Below are 22,881 nucleotides of genomic sequence, written 5' to 3'. Positions count from 1 at the left end.
TGCCACAGAGAAGCACTTGGGTTGTGAAATTGTGTGTTTTTTCTCTCTGGCAGGCTATTTATTTGGTCGCTGTCCATTCTTGTCCTACCTTGCACAGTCATACACGGTCTCTTCTTTGCCAGAATACTTTGCATTTTATTGCATTTGATTTTAATGACATTCTGTGAGAGGGTAGGTCAACTGTTTTCCAGATGAGAAAACTGAGGCCAGATAGATTAAATTGTTGCCCCTCAAATTTAGCAGCACATCACACTACTTGAAAGAGCTTTGTAAACTACTACTTGCAGTGTTTGAAGGTGAGGACTAAACCTGGGTTTTGTTTTAGTTTTTGAACTATTTTTAGAGATCAGGTCTCATTATGTTGCCTGGGCTGGAGTGCATTGGATATTTACAGGTGAAATCATGGTGCACTACAGCCTCAAACTCCCTCTGCTCAAGCTATCCTCCTGCCTCAGCCTCCCAAGTAGCTGGGGCTACAGGTGTGAGCCACTATGCCTGGCTCTAAGTTCTGTTTTTTAAAAAGCTCCCTAGGTGATCCTGAAGTACAGACAGATTTGGGAGCAAAAGGCTTAAATGATATTCTTAGGATCCTGAGAAAGATAAGACAACACTCCTTCCTAAGTCATTAATGTATTATTTTATTTATCCACCTATTTATCGAGCATTTACTTTGTGACAAGGATTCTGTGAAATACTGGAAATGCAATAGTGAAAAGAGAGTCAAAACCCCCTTGACCTCAAACAAGATTATAGTCTGAGAAAGGATTACAGGTGTAAAGTGGGAGGAGCAGGGTATTGCATGCTGTTGTTCTCAGGACACTATTCATCTTGTTGAATGGATAAAGCCTGCAGTGAACTTGGGGATAAAACAGACATTGAACTAATAATTCCAAAGGTGATTAAGCCTTATAAAACTGGGGGTTTAGTGTATTTTGAGAATGATAATGTCAATCATATTCACATGCATCTTAACATATGGGAGAATCACTGGTCATTTTGGGCCACTGGCATTGTCCTATCAAAATTGCTAACTGGTTATATGTATCAAGTGCTCTCTTTTATGAAAACATTACAGAAGGCCATGGGTAGGCTGATGTATGGAAGTGTTTCTGACATTTTGGTCTCAAATTCCACAAAACAGATTAAACTTCTTACTGTAGGAGTTTTTTTTATAGTTATCTAAACCAAAGGCATTCCTGCAGATAACTTGTCTAGAGTCTACATAGATATACAATTCCTCCTCTATTCCCCATCTTCTTCTAATAATCCAGTGGAGGGAGGAACAGGGGAAGTTTTTTAAAGATAAGACAGGGAGACATGATGGCATTTGGTGAGGTTGAGCACGCAGATTTTAACGTTTTAAGGCCTTTGAACAAGTATTCTCCAAAAGCAAGTATGAGTCATCTAAGGCCTGCATCCCACTACATGGTGAGGACAATGTCCCCTGCATGGAGATTAGAGAGTAAAGGCCTCCCTGGAGCAGGGCCGGAGTCAGCAGTAGCTCCTTGGCAAGTCCAGGGAAGAAATGGAGGGATCCCAATTCTAGCATACTTTCCTCTACACACACTATTACCAACACACACACACACACACACCATTAGCCCATAAAGTTGGATTCTTTTTTCTTTTTTTGAGACAGGGTCTCCTTCTGTTGCCCAGGCTGGAGTGCAGTGGCGTGATCCCTGCTCACTGCAACCTCTGCTTCCCAGGCTCAAGTGACCCTCCTGCTTCGGCCTCCCAAGTAGCCAGGACTACAGGCACAAGCCAGCATGCCCAACTAATTTTTGGACTTTTTGCAGAGATGGGGTTTCACCGTGTTGCCCAGGCTGGTTTTGAACTCCTGAGCTCAAGTGATCCACCTGCCTCGGCCTCCCAAAGTGCTGGGATTACAGGTGTGAGCTACTGTGCTTGGCCAAAGTTGGATTATTGTTGTGTTTAAAAATATAATCCATTTCTTTAAAGCATCTTTATCGTATTTTAAGTAAGCCTCATGGTAATTCTAAACAATAATTTAGTCTTACTAACACTATTCTTATAGGCTCTTGCCTTTCTGATTTATTGAGCCATAGTGTCTTCTTTCATCTTTTTCATATTTTTTTAGTTCATCAAAATCCTCATGACAATCATGTTAACTTCTTTAATTTTTTTTCTTGTATCTTTCTCCTTAGTATCATTTATGATCTTATACCTGGGTCAGGAAGGGATGGAATGGTATTAAGAGCAGAGGTGGTTGGCCAGGCGCAGTGGCTCATGTCTGTAATCCTAGCACTTTGGGAGTCCAAGGTGGGTGGATCACCTGAGGTCAGGAGTTCAAGACCAGCCTGACCAACACAGAGAAACCCCATCTCTACTGAACATACAAAATTAGCCGGGCATGGTGGCACATGCCTGTAATCCCAGCTACTCAGGAGGCTGAGGCAGGAGAGTCGCTTGAACCTGGGAGGCGGAGGTTGTGGTGAGCTGAGATCGTGCCATTGCACTCCAGCCTGGGCAACAAGAGCAAAACTCTGTCTCAAAAAAAAAAAAAAAAAAAAAAGTGGAGGTGGTAAGTGCTATGATTTGAATGTGCCCCTAAAGTTCACGAGTTGAAAACTTGGGCCAGGCGCGGTGGCTCAAGCCTGTAATCCCAGGACTTTGGGAGGCCAAGACGGGCGGATCACAAGGTCAGGAGATCGAGACCATCCTGGCTAACCCGGTGAAACCCCATCTCTACCAAAAAATACAAAAAACTAGCCGGGCGAGGTGGCGGGCGCCTGTAATCCCAGCTATTCGGGAGGCTGAGGCAGGAGAATGGCGTAAACCCGGGAGGCGGAGCTTGCAGTGAGCTGAGATCCGGCCACTGCACTCCAGCCTGGGGGACAGAGTGAGACTCCGTCTCAAAAAAAAAAAAAAAAAAGAAAACTTGATCCCCAATACAACAGTGTTGGGTGGTGAGGCCTAATGAGAGGTGATAAGGCCATGAGGGCTCTGTCCTCATGAGTGTGTTAATGCCATTATCACAGGAGTGGGTTTATTATCAGAGGAATGGGTTTCTTATAAAAGGACAAATTTGGCCTCCTTCTGTCTCTTTCTTACCCTCCCTTTACCCTTCCACCATGGGATGATATAATAAAAGGTCCTGGCCAGATGCTGGTCCCTTAAACTCCGATTTCCCATCTTCCAGAACTGTGAGTCATTTAATTTCTGCTTATTATAAATTACCCAGTCTCGGGTATTCTGTTATAGCAGCACACAAGGACTAAGACATTAACTTTTGGATTTTAAAGTGTTTCCCTGAAGACAGCATAATGTCAACAAAGCAAGTAATTAAGCTGGGTAGGTGCTGATCGCGGGTGAAGAGAATGCCAAGTTGTTAACGCAGCAAGTCATTAAGCAAAGTGACTACCAAACTCAATAAAGCCAGATTTGTCCTGGATAAACTACCCTGGGATAAAACAAAGTTGACTACATTAGGCAAACTTTCACCCAGGGAAAAGGTTAGAAACAAAGGATAACTCAGTCTCAGGGTTGGAGACCTGGAGGTGATGTCAAAAGATCATTGGGTCCCTACCTCATCTTTAAAGATATGATTGACTGACTCTTCTGGCCTCTATGCCTGGTCCATTCTATTTTTCATAGTTAATTAAAACAGACATATAACTTATTTTTAAAAGTAGTTTACTCCAATGTTCAATTCTTCTAAATTGTTTTTTCTTGTGTCTAGATGAAGGTTCTCTCAAATTTAAAAGTATTTTTTTTTGGTGAAACTATCTACTTTTGGTGAAGCAATTCTTGAAATTTCAATGCTTAAAAAAGCAATTCCTGCATTTTCATGAAAGGGATTAAGCCAGCAGGTTCTGGAGCCAGACTGCCTGGGGGAAGAATGCCAACTCAATCACTTGGGCCTATGGCTTCTTAACCACTTTCTTAAACTGCCTGAATTTCCTCATTGGTAAAATGGAAATATTATACTACCAGTTAGCTACCTCAGGGGGTTGCAGTGAGGATTAAATGGGGTAATGCATTTAAAGCTCTTGCTTACTACTGATAGGTGATAAGTACTCCATAATGGTAACAATAACAATAATAATTGTTGGTTTTTTTGAATGTTCTTTATTCTCCAATCTTACTTTGTATGCCAAAATATTTTACTATATATTATAGATATATATTTTACCATGTATATATATATATTTTGTTATTAAATACTTCCTATTTTTGAAGGTAGTAATTGAACCAGTCAGTTGTCTTCCGCTGAGCATTAAAGAACTAAAATTCTCCTTTGAAAACTTTAGAGTTATCTCATATTATTCCTGGACAATTGGTCTGAGGTTATTTAACATAGTAGTGGATATCCCTATACACTCAAAAGACTAAGAAATTGGCTGTATTACAGTATTTTAAAAATAACAATGACCTTGAATCATTAAAAGAAAGTCTGCATGATAGTATATTCAAATTTTTCTGAATTTAAAGAAGACTCCATCCAAGATATTTTTTTCTTAAACCAACTCTAAAAGGGAAAATCAGCAATTACTCAAGTCCTGAGAATACAGTAGTGAGAAATAATACACGTATTCCTTGCTTTCATATTACTTATAGTGTGGTGGGAGAGGCAGATATTAATCAAATAGACATAAAAAGAGGGCCTAATTAATAAGTGAGAAAATGCTATAAAGAAATGAAGCATGTTTCTATATGTATAAATTCAAAAGAAGAATGACCTCACTAGGCTTCCCTGAAGAAGTGACACTGAACAGAAACCTAAGGATTGAGTAAGCAATAACCAGGGCCAATGAACAGGGCAGTTAGGCATGGGGACCAGCTGTAGAAGAGAGCTGTTCTGCCTGTAGGGGTTTTTAGGGGGAAAGAGCTTCAGACAAAAAGAGGATCAGAAAGAAAGCCAGCCTGACTAGGAGGCTGATACCAGGGGAGGAGTACCACTAGATAAAACCAGAGAAGGAACAAGGCCAACCCCTGCAGGCTTTTACAGGCCTTGCTAATGACTGTCACTCTTATCCATAGGAAACTCTGAGATTTTAGGCAGGTTGTGTAGAATATGATCTGGCTTTTATTTTGCAAAGGTGTCTATGACTGCAGTTTGGGGAATGGCCAGTGAGTTGCTGAAAGAGATCAGTTAAGAGGCAATTGTAAAAGTCTAGGAGAGACGTGCTAGTAACTTGGACTAGGACCTTCATAGTAGTGAAAAGAAGTAAACATGTCATAAATATTCATGACAGAACTTAGTGATGGGTAAAGAGGCTGAAGAAGATGTTAGAATGACTCCTATGTTTCTGACATGAGTAATTAGAAGGATAGTGACCATCTTACTACATGGTAATAAGAGAACACTGTAGCATCCAGAGTTTGAATGCAAGATTAACAATTTTACTTTGGACGTTCTGAGTTTCATATAATTAGAAGATTTCTGTTAAGCATAGAATCAAAACAAAACAAAAAAATGATGGAGGTCTTGATGGATGTTTCATCCAAACTGTGGCCGATATATTTCTTTAGTGACTGCATTTGTGTTTGTTTGTTTTAGTACCTGTCTTTCTAGAACAGTTAGGACAAACATTGCCAACTTCCTTATAACATAGAGAGTAATAATAGCACAGAATCTGGGACAGTCCAGTTGAAGATGTTAGACTGAACACATACATTCGAATCTCTTTCCTTCTGAATCCAGTTGAGAGAACAATGAAATAATTGTTAACAAAACATAAATGCACAAGGACAAAGGGAATGAGATAGGAGACAACAGCAATAAAACTTTAGAAACTGGGAAGCAAGGCCGGGCGCGGTGGCTCAAGCCTGTAATCCCAGCACTTTGGGAGGCCAAGACGGGCGGATCACGAGGTCAGGAGATCAAGACCATCCTGGCTAACACGGTGAAACCCCGTCTCTACTAAAAAATACAAAAAACTAGCCGGGCGAGGTGGCGGCCGCCTATAGTCCCAGCTACTTGGGAGGCTGAGGCAGGAGAATGGCATGAACCCGGGAGGCGGAGCTTGCAGTGAGCTGAGATCCGGCCACTGCACTCCAGCCCGGGCAACAGAGCGAGATTCCGTCTCAAAAAAAAAAAGAAACTGGGAAGCAGATAGACAAGTAGCAACTGAATAAAGATAACCAAGAAAGCTGAATCTTTAGCTTGATGATAACCAACCCAAAATACATTACAGAGCCCCCCAGAATTGGAGCACATAGCTGGGTGTGGTGTTGCATGCTTGTAGTCCCAACTTCTCAGGCGGCTGAGGTGGAAGGATCACTTGAGTCTAGGAGTTCAAGGCTGCAGTGCTTTTTGATCACACCTATGTAGAGCCACTGCACTTCAGCCTGGGCAATATAGAGATGCTTTGTTTTTGTTTTTGTTTTTTTTTTAAAAAGAAGCACAGATATCTTAGGAACTAGGAACGAGGGTGGTGCTTAAACATGGGATTTGGTGAGACCTCTTTGTAAGAAGCTAATGGATACCGAATTCCCCATTCCTATTCTTTTTTTTAAAATTAATTAATTTATTTTTTATTATACTTTAAGTTCTAGGGTACATGTGCACAATGTGCAGGTTTGTTACATATGTATACATGTGCCATGTTGGTGTGCTGCACCCATTAACTCGTCATTTACATTAGGTATATCTCCTAATGCTATCCCTCCCCCCTCCCCCCACCCCACGACAGGCCCAGGTGTGTGATGTTCCCCTTCCTGTGTCCAAGTGTTCTCATTGTTTAATTCCCACCTATGAGTGAGAACATGCAGTGTTTGGTTTTCTGTTCTTGCAATAGTTTGCTGAGAATGATGGTTTCCAGCTGCATGCATGTGCCTACAAAGGACGTGAATCCATCCTTTTTTATGGCTGCATAGTATTCCATGGTGTATATGTGCCACATTTTCTTAATCCCGTCTGTCACTGATGGACAACTGGGTTGATTCCAAGACTTTGCTATTGTGAATAGTGCCACTATAAACATATGTGTGCATGTGTCCTTACACCTTATACAAAAATTAATTCAAGATATATTAGAGACTTAAATGTTAGACCTAAAACCATAAAAGCCCTAGAAGAAAACCGAGGCAATACCATTCAGGACATAGGCATGGGCAAGGACTTCATGTCTAAAACACCAAAAGCAACGGCAATAAAAGCCAAAATTGACAAAGGGGATCTAATTAAACTAAAGAGCTTCTGCACAGCAAAAGAAACTACCGTCAGAGTGAACAGGCAACCTACAGAATGGGAGAAAATTTTTGCAATCTACTCATCTGACAAAGGGCTAATATCCAGAACCTACAAAGAACTCAAACAAATTTACAATAAAAAAACAAACAACCCCATCAAAAAGTGGGTGAAGGATATGAACAGACACTTCTCAAAAGAAGACATTTATGCAGCCAACAAACACATGAAAAAACGCTCATCATCACTAGCCATCAGAGAAATGCAAATCAAAACCACAATGAGATACCATCTCACACCAGTTAGAATGGCGATCATTAAAAAGTCAGCAAACAACAGGTGCTGGAGAGGATGTGGAGAAATAGGAACACTTTTACACTGTTGGTGGGACTATAAACTAGTTCAACCGTTGTGGAAGACAGTGTGGCGATTCCTCAAGGATCTAGAAGTAGAAATACCATCTGACCCAGCCATCCCATTACTGGGTGTATATCCAAAGGATTATAAATCATGCTGCTAAAAAGACCCATTCCTATTCTTATCAGGTGGGAGGCTGCCTCTTATTTTGGTGCCAAGAACAAATACAAGGACTCTGGATTGGGGTTACCAGGAAAGGATGTAGGCTACAATATTGCAGGCTGGGGATTAAGTACATAAATTGTGTACTGAGACTTCCTCAATCTTCTTCCTTCACTTAGCTCCCAGAACACTGTTAGCCAGGCTTATGTTTTCTTAGCAGAAGGCTGGAAATATTATCTGGGCAATCTTATCAGCCTGAAAGAAAAGATACTGACATTGGCCCAGTATGTTGGCCTATGTCACATCATCCTGTAGCAAAACCAATGGAGAGTCCCCTCATGCATACAAAACATCCTTTTTTCAATGCTTCATTCTTAAAATAAAACTAGACAGCTAGGAATCACTAGGTATTTGAGGAAAGCCTATTAATGAAAGATAGAGACCAAACCAAACCAAACAAACAGAAGAAAACAACTTGAAGGAAACAAGCTCTGCTAACAGAACAATAAAATAAGAAAATATATAAAATAACAGGATTATCTATAAAAAGGAATATTCAGTAAGCTCAAAAGAAACCTAGATGTTAAAAAGATGACATTAAAAATAAGAAATTTAATGTAAGAGATAAAAGATAAAGAAATCTCCTAGGAAGTAGAACAGAAAGACTAATAAGCATAATTGAGGAGAAAGGATATGTTAAAATTAGAGGATCAGTCCTGGTGATCCAACATGTAATAATAGTATTACTAAAAGAAGAGAACAGAGGGTAGGAAATTATCAAAAATGTGTAACATTGAAATCTTACAATCTCAGTTTTCAGGTTGAAGGGCCCACCAACTACCAGAATGATGGGGAGAAATTCATGTTCACCTGAGAGTATCATTATAAAACTGTCATTGATATATCCTCAATACCTAGAATAGTGCCTGGCACGTAGTAGTCACTCTGTAAATTTGTATTGAAGGATTTAAACATTCAGCACAAGAGGGACAAAAAGATGAGACTACAAACTTCTAGAACAAAACAGGTTTAATATAAAAAATGAAGAACCAGAGTGTCATCTGTCTTATCAATAGCAACACCTAAATCTAAAAGAGCAGTGTTTTCAATTTTCACAGGAAAAGAGACTTTTATGCCTTGAAAGAGTATTGTGTAGACTGAAGATATTTTCAAATTTATAAGGTGTCTTAGTCCATTTTCTATTCTTATGAGTAAATATTACAGACTGAGTAATTTATAAAAAATAAAGTTTTATTTAGCTCATGATTCTGGAGGCTAGGAAATACAAAAGCACAGCACTGGTATCTGGTGAGGGCCTTCTTGTTGCATCACAGCACGACAAGGACATCACGTCAGCTCAGGTCTCTCTTCCTCTTTTTTATAAAGCCACCACTCCCATCATGGGGGCTCCATCCTGATGACCTTATCTAACCCTAATTACCACCCAAAGGCCCCACCTCCAAATGCCATCAGCATATAAATTTGAAGATTAGGTTTCCAACACGTGAGTTTGAGGGACATAGTGAAATCATAGCACAAAGCCTCAAAACATTTACTTCCTTTGCATTATTTTTCAAGAAGCTACTTAATTATGTTCTTCACTAGGAAACAAGCTGAGAAAGAGGAAGACATAGGAATCAGGAAACAAGATCCAAGACTAGAAATGACCAGGAGAGTCCCCAGGAGTATGAGAAAGGCAGCCTCCATCAGCTGGGTGGTGTGGGGGAGCAAGTAGTTGCCTCTAGGGCATGAAAAATGGAAGATGGGAGCTAGGGATGGTTGTTTTCCAAGCAAATCTTGTAGAAATATTTGATTTTTAATGCTGAAGAGCATCTTATCCAGATGGAAGCAAGTCAGATTTCCTTGAGAAGATGAAATTGTTAGAGTCCTAATGCATTTGAATATATTGAAAGGAGATTTCTACAATTGAGGTAGAGTTTGAATTAGTAATAACTACAAAGAAAACTAAATGAAAAGCAATAAGATGACTAAGACAATACTTCCAAAAAGTAAGACAAAAATAGATCCCCCTGGCTGGGCGTGCTGGCTCATGCCTGTAATCCCAGCACTTTGGGAGGCTGGAGCTGGTGGAACAGCCTTGCCAACATAGTGAAACCCCATCTCTACTAAAAATACAAAAAATTAGCTGGGCGTGGTGGCGGGTGCCTGTAATCCCAGCTACTCAGGAGGCTGAGGCAGGAGAATCACTTAAAACTGGGAAGTGGAGGTTGCAGTGAGCCAAGATCGTACCACTGCACTCCAGCCTGGGCAACAGAGTGAGACTCTGTCAAAAAAAAAAAAAGTAGATTGTAGGAAAGAAAAAAGGAGGTTGTGTAGGAAAGAAAAGATGACTGTAATCTACAGGTATTAGCTATGAATAGCATTTGCCTTTTCATAATAATGCGAACAACACTATTAGATATAATAAAAACTGTAGTATGAATATATTGAGAGAATGGGCAGAGAGGTAAGTGCTCATGGTGGGAGTGGGGAATGAGGGAGAAACACTGCTAAATCCTCACTTTCTAGAGTGAGATAACAATAGAGAATGTCTACAATGGGAAATCCACAAAGTAACAATTCAAGCATATTATCTAGCAAAATTGAGGAAAACACCTTAAGAATTATCTGGGTGGGGTGGGGAGTCAAAGTAGTTGCCTCTAGGGGGTGAAAAATGGAAGGCAGGAGCTAGGGATGGTTGTTTTCAAAACAAACCTTATGGAACTATTTGATTCTTTACATTATATGTATGCATAACTTTAGCAAAAATAAAATATAATTTTAAAAAATCAGGCTCCAGAAGTGTACAGCTGGTGTACAGATACAATTCCTAACACTTACTAGTTTTATGATATTGTATAATTAACTTCTTTAAGCATCAGTTTCCTCCTATGAAAAATGGGAATAATAATATTACCTATTGTGTAGGGTGATTGAGAGGATTAAATAAAATAAAGCCTGTAGGCCGGGCGCAGTGGCTCACGCCTGTAATCCTAGCACTTTGGGAGGCCGAGGTGGGCGGATCACGAGGTCAGGAGATCAAGACCATCCTGGCTAACACAGTGAAACTCCTATTAAAAATACAAAATACAAAATACAAAAATACAAGTCTCTATTAAAAATACAACAACATTAGCGTGGCGCGGTGGCGGGCGCCTGTAGTCCCAGCTACTCGGGAGGCTGAGGCAGGAGAATGGCGTGAACCCGGGAGGCGGAGCTTGCAGTGAGCCGAGATCGCACCACTGCACTCCAGCTTGGGGACAGAGTGAGACTCCGCCTCAAAAAATAAAAAAAAATAAAAAATAAATAAAGCCGGTAAAGCCTTGGACCATTTCTGCTCTACATTTTGGCCTTTTGGGGCTTCCTTTTTGTTTTAGTCCTTGCCAATCTGTCTTATTTTGTTACTCAGGTTATCAAATTAACATCACATTTCAGATCAAATCAGCTTCCCAAAATGTTTCACCCAATTCACTTTCCTTAGATTTCTGTGTGCTTTCAAATATGTTGAAAGATTATACCAATATCTTGCTGAGTGTCAAAAGCAGATATGATAGGTTCCTATCTGTATGTAGATGGTCAATTCCTCCAGAATACATTTGGAGATCTACTCAGTACGTTATAAGTAAGCCAATCCTCACTTTGTTTTTTATTGTCTAGATTTTTAAAAGATGAAAATTTAGTAATATTTGATCAGGAAAAAGGCTTGTTTTAAAAACAACACTTCCATCATAAATTGACAATTTTATTATTAATTTCTGAAGGTGGCTTTCTCATCTATTATGTGAATTTTACTACTTTTAAGAGTCAATGTATTTCCAAGTTTTTGGTGGCACTTCACTGTTCTTCCCTCAACAAAGCAACATTCACAGTAAGCCTTCCTGGTGCATAAATTACCCCAATTTGCCAATATAGAAATTGAGGCCTGCTGGCTTGTCTGAAAGTCACAACCAGAAAGTGTCAGGGTTTGGACTCAAGTTCAAGTTTTCTCATTGTAAGCTGAGTGTTCTTTCTACCATGTAAGCTAAGTGCCCATAAGTGTGTTGACAGTCTCTCTGGTCTCAAATCTGTGATGTGACGGTATGGAGTAGATGTTATTTAAATTCCTATCAGTCCTAACACCCCACAAATTACTGAGATAGAGGACAAGATTAAACTTGTATTACTATCAATATTTATTCCTTCCACACAGAAACTGAATTCTACTAAGTGCCAAAAAGTCGATATGATTATGATGTCCAGTTTACTTGCATGTAATTTTTATTCCCTGTCTTATTTGTAAATACTAAGGTTCAAAATGGCTTTGGGTTTTATTTTCACTTTTGCAATCATTTGGGAATTTTATCAAGGCTGAATAAGAGATTTGGAAATTCATAATGCATTTCCCAAGAAGCTGCAAGATTGTGAAATTCATGGGGCTCTAACCTTTCTGCTGAGAGAAAGGGAGCTGACTGGACAAGACAGCTCATTTCCAGTAATGTTGCTGGGTAATTCTCTGGAAATAAAGGTGAGGCCATAGTAATCACAGCCCAGTTGTGTGCTTCTGGTTAGAGCCTATATTCAGGGACTATAGTGGGACACCACACAGCCTTTTTTTTCTCCCTCAGCCCTGGACATTCACTCAGCAAGGTATACTCAGTCATCTAGGAGAGGCCATAAATGATATAGCCCAGCCTAATGCCCCTTGGAAGGTAAGAAGGTACAAAAACCAAATTGCTGCCAATGATAAAGTTTCAAACTGGACACAGATAAGAGACAGAGTGAGATTGCCTTTTGCCTACCTCTTGGCTAAATTGTGTGTAATTAACTGTGTGACCCACTTCTTCAGGCATTCCATGCCACTTGCCAACCACTTGCAGCAACTGGGCAGAGATCTTCTTCAGTCTGAGTGGTTTCAGGTCTTGATAAGTAATAACTCAGATCTAATGCTTAAAGACCCAGGATCAAAATCTCCAAAAAATAATTTTGAAAAGCAAATGTCTACAAAACTGGTCTTTGAGTTGGTTATATTTTAAAAGGGGTAATTTCTAACACCCTTCATAAATACCTAAAAACAATTTCTGAAGGCTATCTAATGCTTTGATTAGAAGTTTCTGATCCTTGAGCATGCCACTACTTAATGAATCATTACTTAAAGTTTATTATTATCAATACTTTGGAGAATCAAACAAAACCATTCTGGCCTTTGTTTTCCCACACGCTCATAACAGAGATGTATAACTGGAAGATGGGTAATAATGGTGATTACATTTCAGATACTACTCTGAGGCCAACTAAACTTTTACTGTGTATCAACCTGCCTTTAAGTGCCCCCTTTTTAGCAGTACTCTGTCCCCACCTTCTAACATATCAACAGAGCTCTTTCTGTCCTCTCCTCATGAAGATTTTATCCTGGAAAGAATATGATAAAATTTGTCAAAATGATGTGTAAAAGACTGGTTCTGTTTACTGTGTTCCCTCTTGAAGGGATATTTTCATTTTAGTCACTCTCAGGACAAATGAGAGAGTCTGACATCAAGGTTAACTTTGGGTTACAGAGTGGAAGAGGAAGGGATGAGCTTCCTGTAGACCCTTGTACTACATCTGCAAATGACTGAAATTTAGAGTCATGAAAAAGCTTTCTAGATTAAATCTGCAAATGAATCAAGTCTAGAATCGTGAAAAAGAATCATGAAAAAAATGCTTTTAAAGCTGGTAGCAGAGCACATAGTGAATGCTCGATAAATGTGAGTATTTTAATTATAATGTTATCATTATGGCTCCCACTACTGAGCTCCTGAGGGTACTGACTGAACGGAGCATTCATTGATAAGTCCCAGGTGATGGTATAATCCACATTCAGATCTTGTTCAGAGCACACTGGCTTCTGTCCTGGACTGGTAACTAGAAAAGAATGCATTTAGCTTTCCTGACCTTTGCTAAGGGAGCCAGCTGAAATATCCTGAGTATTATAATTTTAAGAACTCTGACAGAAAATTTTTACAGAACTTTGGATGTATAGAAGTTTCTCTGGAGAGGGTCACAAACTTAGAAACTTTGCTGAGATGTCAAGTTGAATTGAAAGTATCCCAAGACCAGTGAGTAAGTTACCATGCGACCAAGCAAGGCCAGGCAACTTCCTGGCACGTCTCATCTTCCTGATATTGTTATCAACTTGTTTCACATTCAGTCAATGGTATTATTTTGTTATGTGTCCTCCAATTGCTAGTTCTGGTACTCCAAGTAAAGCTCTAAGAAAGTGATTGTTGTTAGTGAGACAATAGAGTTTTAGTGTAAATTAGTGTGTGAAATATATAATATGAAGTTGGTTTTGGTCTGTGACTTGAATGAGTCTTTTATATTAAACAAAGATTAGTGAAAGTTATTTTGTGAGTATTCTCACCCAGTGCAAAACTTGTTCTTGGAGTGAAAATAAAATTTTGGTGAAAGATGGAAAGGCAATAGTTTGTTCTGTAGATATCCTCCTGGGAATGTGGGTAAAATGATATATATCTCAGCTTCTACATTGCAGCACTTTTTAGAGTTTGTAATATCAAAAAATTGGAAATAACTCAACTGGGAATTAATGAGAGATTAATTGAATAAATCACAGTAAATTCATCAATGGAATAATATGAAGACATAAAACAGAATAAGCAAGCTCTCTCAATATCACTATGGAAAGAGCAATAAGATATAAAGACAAAAAGCAAGGTGAAGAGAGCATTGTAAAAAGAAGTGGAGGAAAGAATATATGCATAAATACACATTTGCACAAATTATCTCTGGAATAATGCACAAGAAAATGGTAACTCTGGTGGTAGGGAGGAATGGAAATCACTAGGGAACACAGGTAGTAGAGGGAAATCTCACTATATATACTTGAGTCTTCTGAATTTTTAATCTTGTGAATGCATTTTATTCTCTAAAAAATAGATTTTTTTTTTTAAAGAAAAGACAGTAATCTACAGGGTTTAAATTAGTGCATAGGAAGCAACATGTCTATCTATAGAATGGAAAGAAAACCAAGAAATCATATAAATTTTTTCTGTTTTTCTGAATGTTGGAAATTTTTAAAGTTTCTAGAAATACCCTCTAGAAATGTCAAACAATTATTGTGTCATGAACATCTCTGGCTATTCATAATTAGTTATATTAGTGAGTGTCCTATTGGAGAATAATAAGGAAAAGCTGATTGATTAATTAGGATTCTTTTCCCCCTAGTATATCTTAGTAGATCCCTCATCAGAAAATCATTGTAGTGAATATAGTAATTGACCTGTCAACATCCATTCAACTTCACCCTTAAGGTTAGCTGGCATATAGTTGGGCTGCCAATGGTCGGCCTGATTAAATCAATCACAGCAATTCCATTTTCCATGCCAATGTCTACTTGGTTCAGGGATGGGTAAACTAAACCAATCTAGAAAGGACATTAAACAAAAACTGAGGGAATCCTTTAGTTAATAATATATTGGTTCATTCGTTATAACAAATGTTTCATACTAATGTAGGATACTAATGGGGGGGGCAACTGAATGAGGAGTATATTAAGAACTCTGTATGTTCTTTGCATTTTTTTCCTGTAAATTTAAAGCTGTCCTAAATAAACATTTATATAAAAAGAGACTAAAACCAGAAGTGTACACTGTCACCAATTTCTCTATATTTTCAAATTAAGAAATTATTTACTTTTTAAAGATTATTCAGTTTAAAAATTTTTTCCCTCTTTATAATTAAACTATTTCCAGCTTTTTCTTTAATTTTTTTGCTAGTCACCCAAAATTACTTCTTCCATGTTACTTTGAAAATTGGATTATTGGTTCATAGGGCCAATCTAATTAACTTAAACTATCTATATTCTATTCCAAAATTTTTTGTGAATTATTCAAAATTTTAGTGCAGTCTCATGTTTTCCATCCTATTATTCTATCATGGTATAAAAACAAATAAGAAACACAGTGTGAATATAATTGCTGAAAAGCATATAAACTTTTTTCATCAATTAATTTTATTTATTCTTTGAACAAATTTAATGCACGAAACATACAGATAAAATGATGTAGATTGAGAGGCTGTTTAACTTTCTTTTTTTTTTTTTTATTTTTTTTTATTTTTTTTTATTTTATTTTTTTATTTTTTTATTTTTTTTGAGGCGGAGTCTTGCTCTGTCGCCCGACTGGAGTGCAGTGGCCAGATCTCAGCTCACTGCAAGCTCCGCCTCCCAGGTTTACGCCATTCTCCTGCCTCAGCCTCCCAAGTAGCTGGGACTACAGGCGCCTGCCATCTCGCCCGGCTAGTTTTTTTTTTTTTTTTTTTCTTTTTGTATTTTTAGTAGAGACGGGGTTTCACCGTGTTAGCCAGGATGGTCTCGATCTCCTGACCTCGTGATCCACCCGTCTCGGCCTCCCAAAGTGCTGGGATTACAGGCTTGAGCCACCGCGCCCAGCCTGTTTAACTTTCTTAACTTGGATATTCTTCATTTATCTGTCTTTTTGGGTCAATAAGAATCCTAATCTTTGATTCTGGCAAAGTTCAGAAACTAATTTTTTTAGATATGATCAGATCTACTTAAGAGTTTCATACCAATTATAAATTCATTGTGTGGTGATTTTAAATCCAGCATATTAAATAGTTAATTTACAATTTGGCCATATTTTCACAGCAACTATTATCTGTTACCTGTTTTTCTTCATAGTTGTTCTCAGTTATTATGGTATTTAGAAAATGGTATTTGTGATGAGATTTCTTGATGGATAATAGGTTATGGCGAGGGGAATTTACTCACTTGAATAAATGGGGCAGGGTCAGCAGATCCCCTTGCACTTATATAAGGTAGGCTTTCCAGTGTCTGCTACACATTGAATCTCTCTTCCTGGGACAACGCTAGATATTGACTGACAAAGGTTCTCTTCCAGAGTTCAGATCAGCATGCTTTTTCTGCAAAGGGTCAAAAAGTAAAATTTTGAATTCTGTGGATCATTTGGTTTCTGTCACAACTACTCAACTCTGCCCTTGTAGACTGGAAGCCGCCTTTGGTTATTTGGCAAGTAAGTTTGGGGCTATAATTTGCTGATCCCTGTTTAATTATTATTATTTTTGTTTGTTTTAATTTTAATCTCCAAGCAGATCACTCCATTTTAGGGATGAATTCCAGGAAAGCTTACATTTAGTTAGAGTTATTTGTAGCTTGTGATGTGATCACATGGTCTTTTATATCAAGTGGTAGAGGCACAGACTCTGGAGCTGGAGAAACATGGTTGGAATTTCAGCTCTCCTCAGCAATAGGTGTGCAGCCTGGAGCCTCCTTCCCCAAACTTCCTTTTCTCATCTGTGGAATGTGGATGATGACCTCTATGATAGAAGGGTGCTGTGATGATTAAATGAGAGCATATGTTAAGAGCCTGGCACAAAGAAAATGTTCAAAAAATATTGGTTTCCTTCTCTAACTCTTTAACAACATTCTCCTCTCTACACACATGTGAGAACTGGGCAACACTTCAACTTTATCAATACACATTTGCAAGCCCTCTCTCAGATGGCTGACCTAGGAAATTCAAAATTAATTCAAATGAGCTTTAATTTCAGACAGTGCTATTTTTAAAAATCTCTTTTCAGTTTTGGGGAATCCATTTTGTGTAGTTCAGTTCTTGCAACCTCTTGCATGTTGAAAACAATAGCCACCACAACCAAAACATGTGATGAAAGCATTTAACCAAAGGCCTCGATAACTCTCAGGGAGATAAAGGAAACCTATATACTATCAGATTTTAAAGGGTCACTACTCAAAAGAAATCACATGGAAATAGTAACAAATTTAGATTTTATTTGATGTTTGCTATGACCATGTCTAAGCTTTTAGAATTGGTTTTATTATAAAATTGCTTGGGGAATTCACTTTTAGTGTCATAGTAGTGGGTTGTGAAATCAATATTACTTGAAATTTTTCCCCTTTGAAAAGTTTAACTTAAAAATATGCATACACATATAAGCCACTAGAGGTAGAAAGTACTTTCACAGCAGAATAATTGTGTGTGTTTACTTACTTGTATAAACACACTTAGACACTCTAGAGTTAAGTATATTTAGCATCAGACTTCTTTAGTTGAAGGATATTTAAGTTCTGCCATAATTTTTAAGAAAATAATTTGCTTGTTCACTAGAGAAATTGTTATAATCAATGCTAACACAGCTATTTAACATGAGTAAAGTAATAGTATCTTCAAAGAACTAGGGTAGTACAAAAGCAACATAATTTGGAGAAATAAAAAGTAACCCAACAGATGAGAGATATTATTGTTTCAAGCATGAGAATTGAAAATTGGGTGTCTTGGTCATGGAGCCTTGTCCTTGATTCCTGGTGTCATAACTCTTCAACACGTGATTCATTGCATTTGTTTCTTGGTTCGTTCATCCGTTCATTTCCTTGATACATATTTAGTAAAGAATTACCACTTGTGAAGAACTATGCTAAGTGCTAGGAACCATAATTTATTCAGAGACAGACACATAAATTATCAATTATAATATGTTTTATATGTGCTACTATAGAAATATGTACCAAGAGCTGAGAGAGTAGAACAGAAATAAAGATTCATTCTGAAGGGGCTAGACAAGAGTGTATGGGGAAGAAATGGTCAGAGAGGCTTCATAGAGAATGCAAATGACTCTTGAGCTGGGTAAAGAAGCTCTTCAGGGTTTTTGAGGATGATAAGACCAAGAATTCTAAACAGGGTAAACTACATGATCAAAATCAAAGAAGTATATAAATGTACTTTGAATGTGCTTGTGAGTAGTTTGATGTAGCTGGAGCAGGGGCTTTATGGTGGGGAGTGGGTGGAGGTTTTATGCCACAGTATAAATCTTGGTCCTTTATCTGGTTGGCCAGTGATCCTTTGGCTACCATTCTAGTTTTTCTCTATAATGTCTAGTTTTCAATGGCCAAAACCCTAGATGTATTAGTGAAGTGTTTTTAGGTTTCAAGGAGCACAAATATGCCTCTAACTTTTGGTGATTTCAATTCATTATAAGGATATGAATACATTAGGAAGCAAGTATAGGAAAAATTTTAATGGAATAATCAGGCCTTATGTGAAGCTGGAGCATTGTTCATTGGTCTCAGAATCACATATTAATGGCAACTCTGATATCCTAAGAGCAGTAATAGAGGTTGTCATCCCATGGACTTCTCTCTTTGCTTCTTCCTACTTCTGTTACTATTGTACTCTCTAAGTCTCAGTTTATCTGGTTCATGGTTTCTATTTACTCATTGCTTCTACTAACTTATGAGCCTGCTTAGTCTCTGCTTGGTTTCCTGGTTCCTACTCCACTTTGCTCTGTGCATCCCTCCCTGTGTACTTTTGTTCAGGAAAGAATTAGCAATAGGCCCAAGACTGCTATTCCTAGAAATCTCCTTGCAAGGTTGGCTACTGATGGGTATCTGGAAATTTAGGTTCCAGTAGGGTTCTGGCCAGTCCCTAAATGATAAAAGTGGCCCACTCTGTCTAAATTGTTAGTATAACCAGCATAGTTTATTATGCTAACCACCTGCTTTCCTTCTGGCAGTCAGGGCTTTGGTATATGCCAGGAAAAGGGTGCCTCTGTGACAAGCCCACAATCAAAACCTTGAGCTTCCCTGGTAGGCAGTATTTCATACCTGTTGCCACAACTTGTTGTAGAGGAATAAAGTGCCTCTTGTGTGACTCCACTAGGAGAAGACTCTTGGAGGCTTGCTTGCAACTGGTTTCCTCAGACTTTGCCTTATATGCGTTTCCCTTCGCTGAATTTGCTCTGTATCCTGTCACTGTCATGGCTATAAGTAGGACTATATGTTGAGTCCTATGAGTCCTCCTAGCAAATCATTGAACCTGGTAGGTGGTCTTGAGGACCCCTACACAGCTTTGCTTTGGGATTCTTAGAATATCTTATTCACAGCACATTACCTGGTCTTTACTATGCTTGACCCCTGGCTATCTCTTCATTCTCATCTGATACCCCTCCTCTCATTCTAATTATGCTGGATTCCTTGTTGTTCCTCAAACTTTCCAAGAATGCTCCTGCTTTGAAACTTTGTGTTTGCATTTCCCTCTGCCTGTGCTTTTTTTCCACAGATATCTACGTGGTTTTTTCCCTCACTTCCTTCATATCTTCATTCTTATCTACTCTTTTTTCCATAGTAATAGAACCACTGATTTTTGGCTGGGGACACAGCCACCAGAAAGCCACCTTCCTGATTCCCCTTGATGACAGGTGTGTCTATATGAGTAAATGCAAGCCAATAGGATATAAGAGGAAGTTGGGTGTGCAACTTTTAGGAAACCTCCCAAATTAGAGTGGGCTCTATTTTCCCTTGCCTTTTTCCCTTCTATTAAGTGAAATGGGATGTATGATGCTTGGAGCCTTGGCAGCTGTTTTGAATAATGAGGCAACCTTGGAAATGGAAAGTACAGTCAATGGAGCTACAAGATAGAATAGGCTTGATAATGTGGAGGCCAATACCAAACCTCTAGAATCTACCGCTGTACTTTAACAAGAGCCAGAAATAAACTTCTGTTTTATTTACGCCCAGCCAATTGGTGTTTTCTCTCACTTGAAGTTAGTCCTAATCCTAACTAATAGAAGTATTTATCTCTAGTCTGATTTCTTGAAGCAAGGAGGCAGAATTATATAGTATGAAGCAAGGTACCCTATGAACTGCACTTTGTTTTAAAGGAAGTTGTGGGCATGACAGGAAGGCTGGAAGATAGAATGTTATCATGTGGGAAATGTCAGCTGTGGAAAAGCATTACAGTAATGACTCCTTCCCCCACAACCCAAATGAATCACACTTCTCTGTGTCTACATGCTTCTTTGCAATATGCTGCTGCTACTCCTCCCATCAAAAGGCAGAGGTTACCTGTCCATCTTCTCAAATCTGGTTTGAGCTGATGACTGGCTTTGACCATCAGAATGTGACAAAAGTGACATTATGCTAGTTCCAGAGTCTAGGCCTTTAGAGACCTTGCAGCTATGGTGCAACCATGAAAACAATACTATGGGAGTCCAGAGGTGGGAGGACCTAACTGGATATAGAGAAGGAGATGATGGTGGGTCCAGTGAGGAGAGTTTACAAAACTTATCCTTGAGGTGAGAAACCATCTTCGATGTTAAAGGAGGAGTAGGGATAATACTGCCTTCTCTGCTGACCCTCTGTGCTTGGTTGTCACATGCAGCATTAGTTCCCAGATAAAGATTTCAAGAAACAGTAAAATCTCAACAATACACACACACACACAGACACACACAGACACACACAGACACACACATTAGGGAATGGATATACTGATGTAGTGTTGCCAATACTCTGTTTTTTTTTTTTTTTAAGAAAGGACATTTGAAATGCTATCTACCATCATCACCATCTCATTAAATATAACATAAAAATAGGAAGAATATTATCTCATACTAAAGGACAAACCTTTAAATTGCATGCTTTCCTCCACTGTCCTTGGTTTTTGTACTGTACATGTATAGTAGTCTTAGACCAGCATTTGGTGGCCATTAGCCTTTCAAGTTTTACCAGTTAGGTTAACAACACAACATTTGGTTTCTTCATATGGCAAAGACTTACAGTTTCCCTCTAAAATCCATACTTCCCTTTTCCCATAGAAATAAAGGCTACACTAGGTACATGATTACTCACCTAGAGACTACATCTTTAGTCTCTTTCACGGCTAAATGTGACCACGTGATTAAGTTTTGGCTAATAGGATGTGAGTTGAAGTAACATGTAAGCTGAAGGTATGTGCAATTTCTGGGTCATTTCTACCTTTAAAAGTAAGTTGTTTGCTCTCGATCTCTTGCGACAGAGCAAGATTCCGTCTCAAAAAAAAAAAAAAAAAAAGTATGTTGTTTGCTTTGGCATTCCTCTCTTTTTCTTTTCCACAGATGGGAACCAGTGAGTGTGACCACAACCCACTGATGATATCACCTAAGGGAATAGTGGGTGGAAAATGGAAGGAATTTGAGTCCTTGAGTGACTTCATAGTCTTCCTGCAAATCTGCATTGCTCTTCTTGGGACTATAACACAAGGAAGAAATGAACTTCCATCTTATTTAAGCCTCTGCATATAGATGTACACTTCTTGGTGTTTCCTTTTTAGAATAGCTAAAGCTTTACCTTAATAATCAAGAACTCAGCTCTCTCTTGCTTTCGCAGTGGTATTTGCCTACCAACTTCCCCTTCAGAGGTTCCACGTTACTCCTATCTATCCCACCCACTTGGGATAGCTGAGCTACGAGGTCACCAGAGAAGGACATTTACATTTCCACTTAGGTGTGGAATTCCCCTAAATGGAGAAGGCCAGTTATCTTCTTACTGCTCTTGCACAGTTTCTTTCACTGTTCTCCACTTGTTCCTTTTGCCTTACTTAGGCTGCAGTTAAAGAAACACTCCCTTGGTGGTTTGGCTGCTCAACCAATGGGCATAGCTCACCCTCAGGACTTTCCACCTTGCCTAGCTCACTTCCTTTTTCTGCCTTCTGAGCATTGCCTCTTTTATTTTCCAGATGCTAGATAATACACATTCCCTTTCAAATCACACAGGCACTTTCAAACAATAGTTATTGAACATGTACTTTGTAAGGTAAAACATAAAATTAGGAACAGGGAAAGTACCTGACTTTTTGGTCTCCTTGGAATACATAAATAAAGAGGAAATTATAAATTTAAGTTAAAATTCCTGTAATTGGGTACGTACAATGTGTTACGGGAATACATAGGAGAAGTGCCTGACCCAGTGTTGTACAAAAGGGATGTGGTCAACCATGTCAAGTGAAATAAAAGCATAAAAAAGGTGAAATAAATGTGTACATTAGCTATAAAAACCTGTACACCTATGAATAAAACATCATTTTAAAACTTCAAATAATTTCAGAGTATATAAAATTAAAAGTGAAAGTTCTTTCTCTCCCACATCTTAATACCCATAGTGATTTGTTATTACTTGGTGTATGTTCTTCCAGATATATAGTATGAAAATAGATATAATATATTGATATATATAGTATGAAAATACATCTATATATCTATATATAGTATGAAAATGATCCTATACATATATAGTAACATATATCTGTACTTATTATAGATAGTAAATATCTGTATTTACTATAGATATATATCTATAATAAAAACCTATTGATATGTTTTTATTTTATAAGTTAGTATACATATTATTATGTAGCTTCTTT

At 38.4% G+C, this 22,881-nt stretch overlaps 1 long non-coding RNA gene across 4 annotated transcripts in view; it reads right to left on the bottom strand.

The window, feature by feature from the left end:
* LOC117094708 overlaps nucleotides 1-22,881 on the bottom strand; it is a 49,113-nt gene that overhangs the window by 18,026 nt on the left and 8,206 nt on the right. For all 4 annotated transcript variants that reach the window (XR_004441651.1, XR_004441650.1, XR_004441653.1 and 1 more), the window contains exons 3-4: nucleotides 16,819-17,021; nucleotides 16,440-16,591 (exon numbers count right to left, since the gene is read on the bottom strand). This is a non-coding gene — a long non-coding RNA (uncharacterized LOC117094708). The remainder of the gene's footprint in view (nucleotides 1-16,439; nucleotides 16,592-16,818; nucleotides 17,022-22,881) is intronic.

Source organism: Trachypithecus francoisi, unplaced genomic scaffold (assembly GCF_009764315.1).
Source record: "Trachypithecus francoisi isolate TF-2019V2 unplaced genomic scaffold, Tfra_2.0 Lachesis_group13, whole genome shotgun sequence".
Classification (NCBI taxonomy): Eukaryota; Metazoa; Chordata; class Mammalia; order Primates; family Cercopithecidae; genus Trachypithecus; species Trachypithecus francoisi.
Note: the sequence above shows the minus strand (reverse complement) of the source record. Positions and strands in the feature narration are given on the sequence as shown.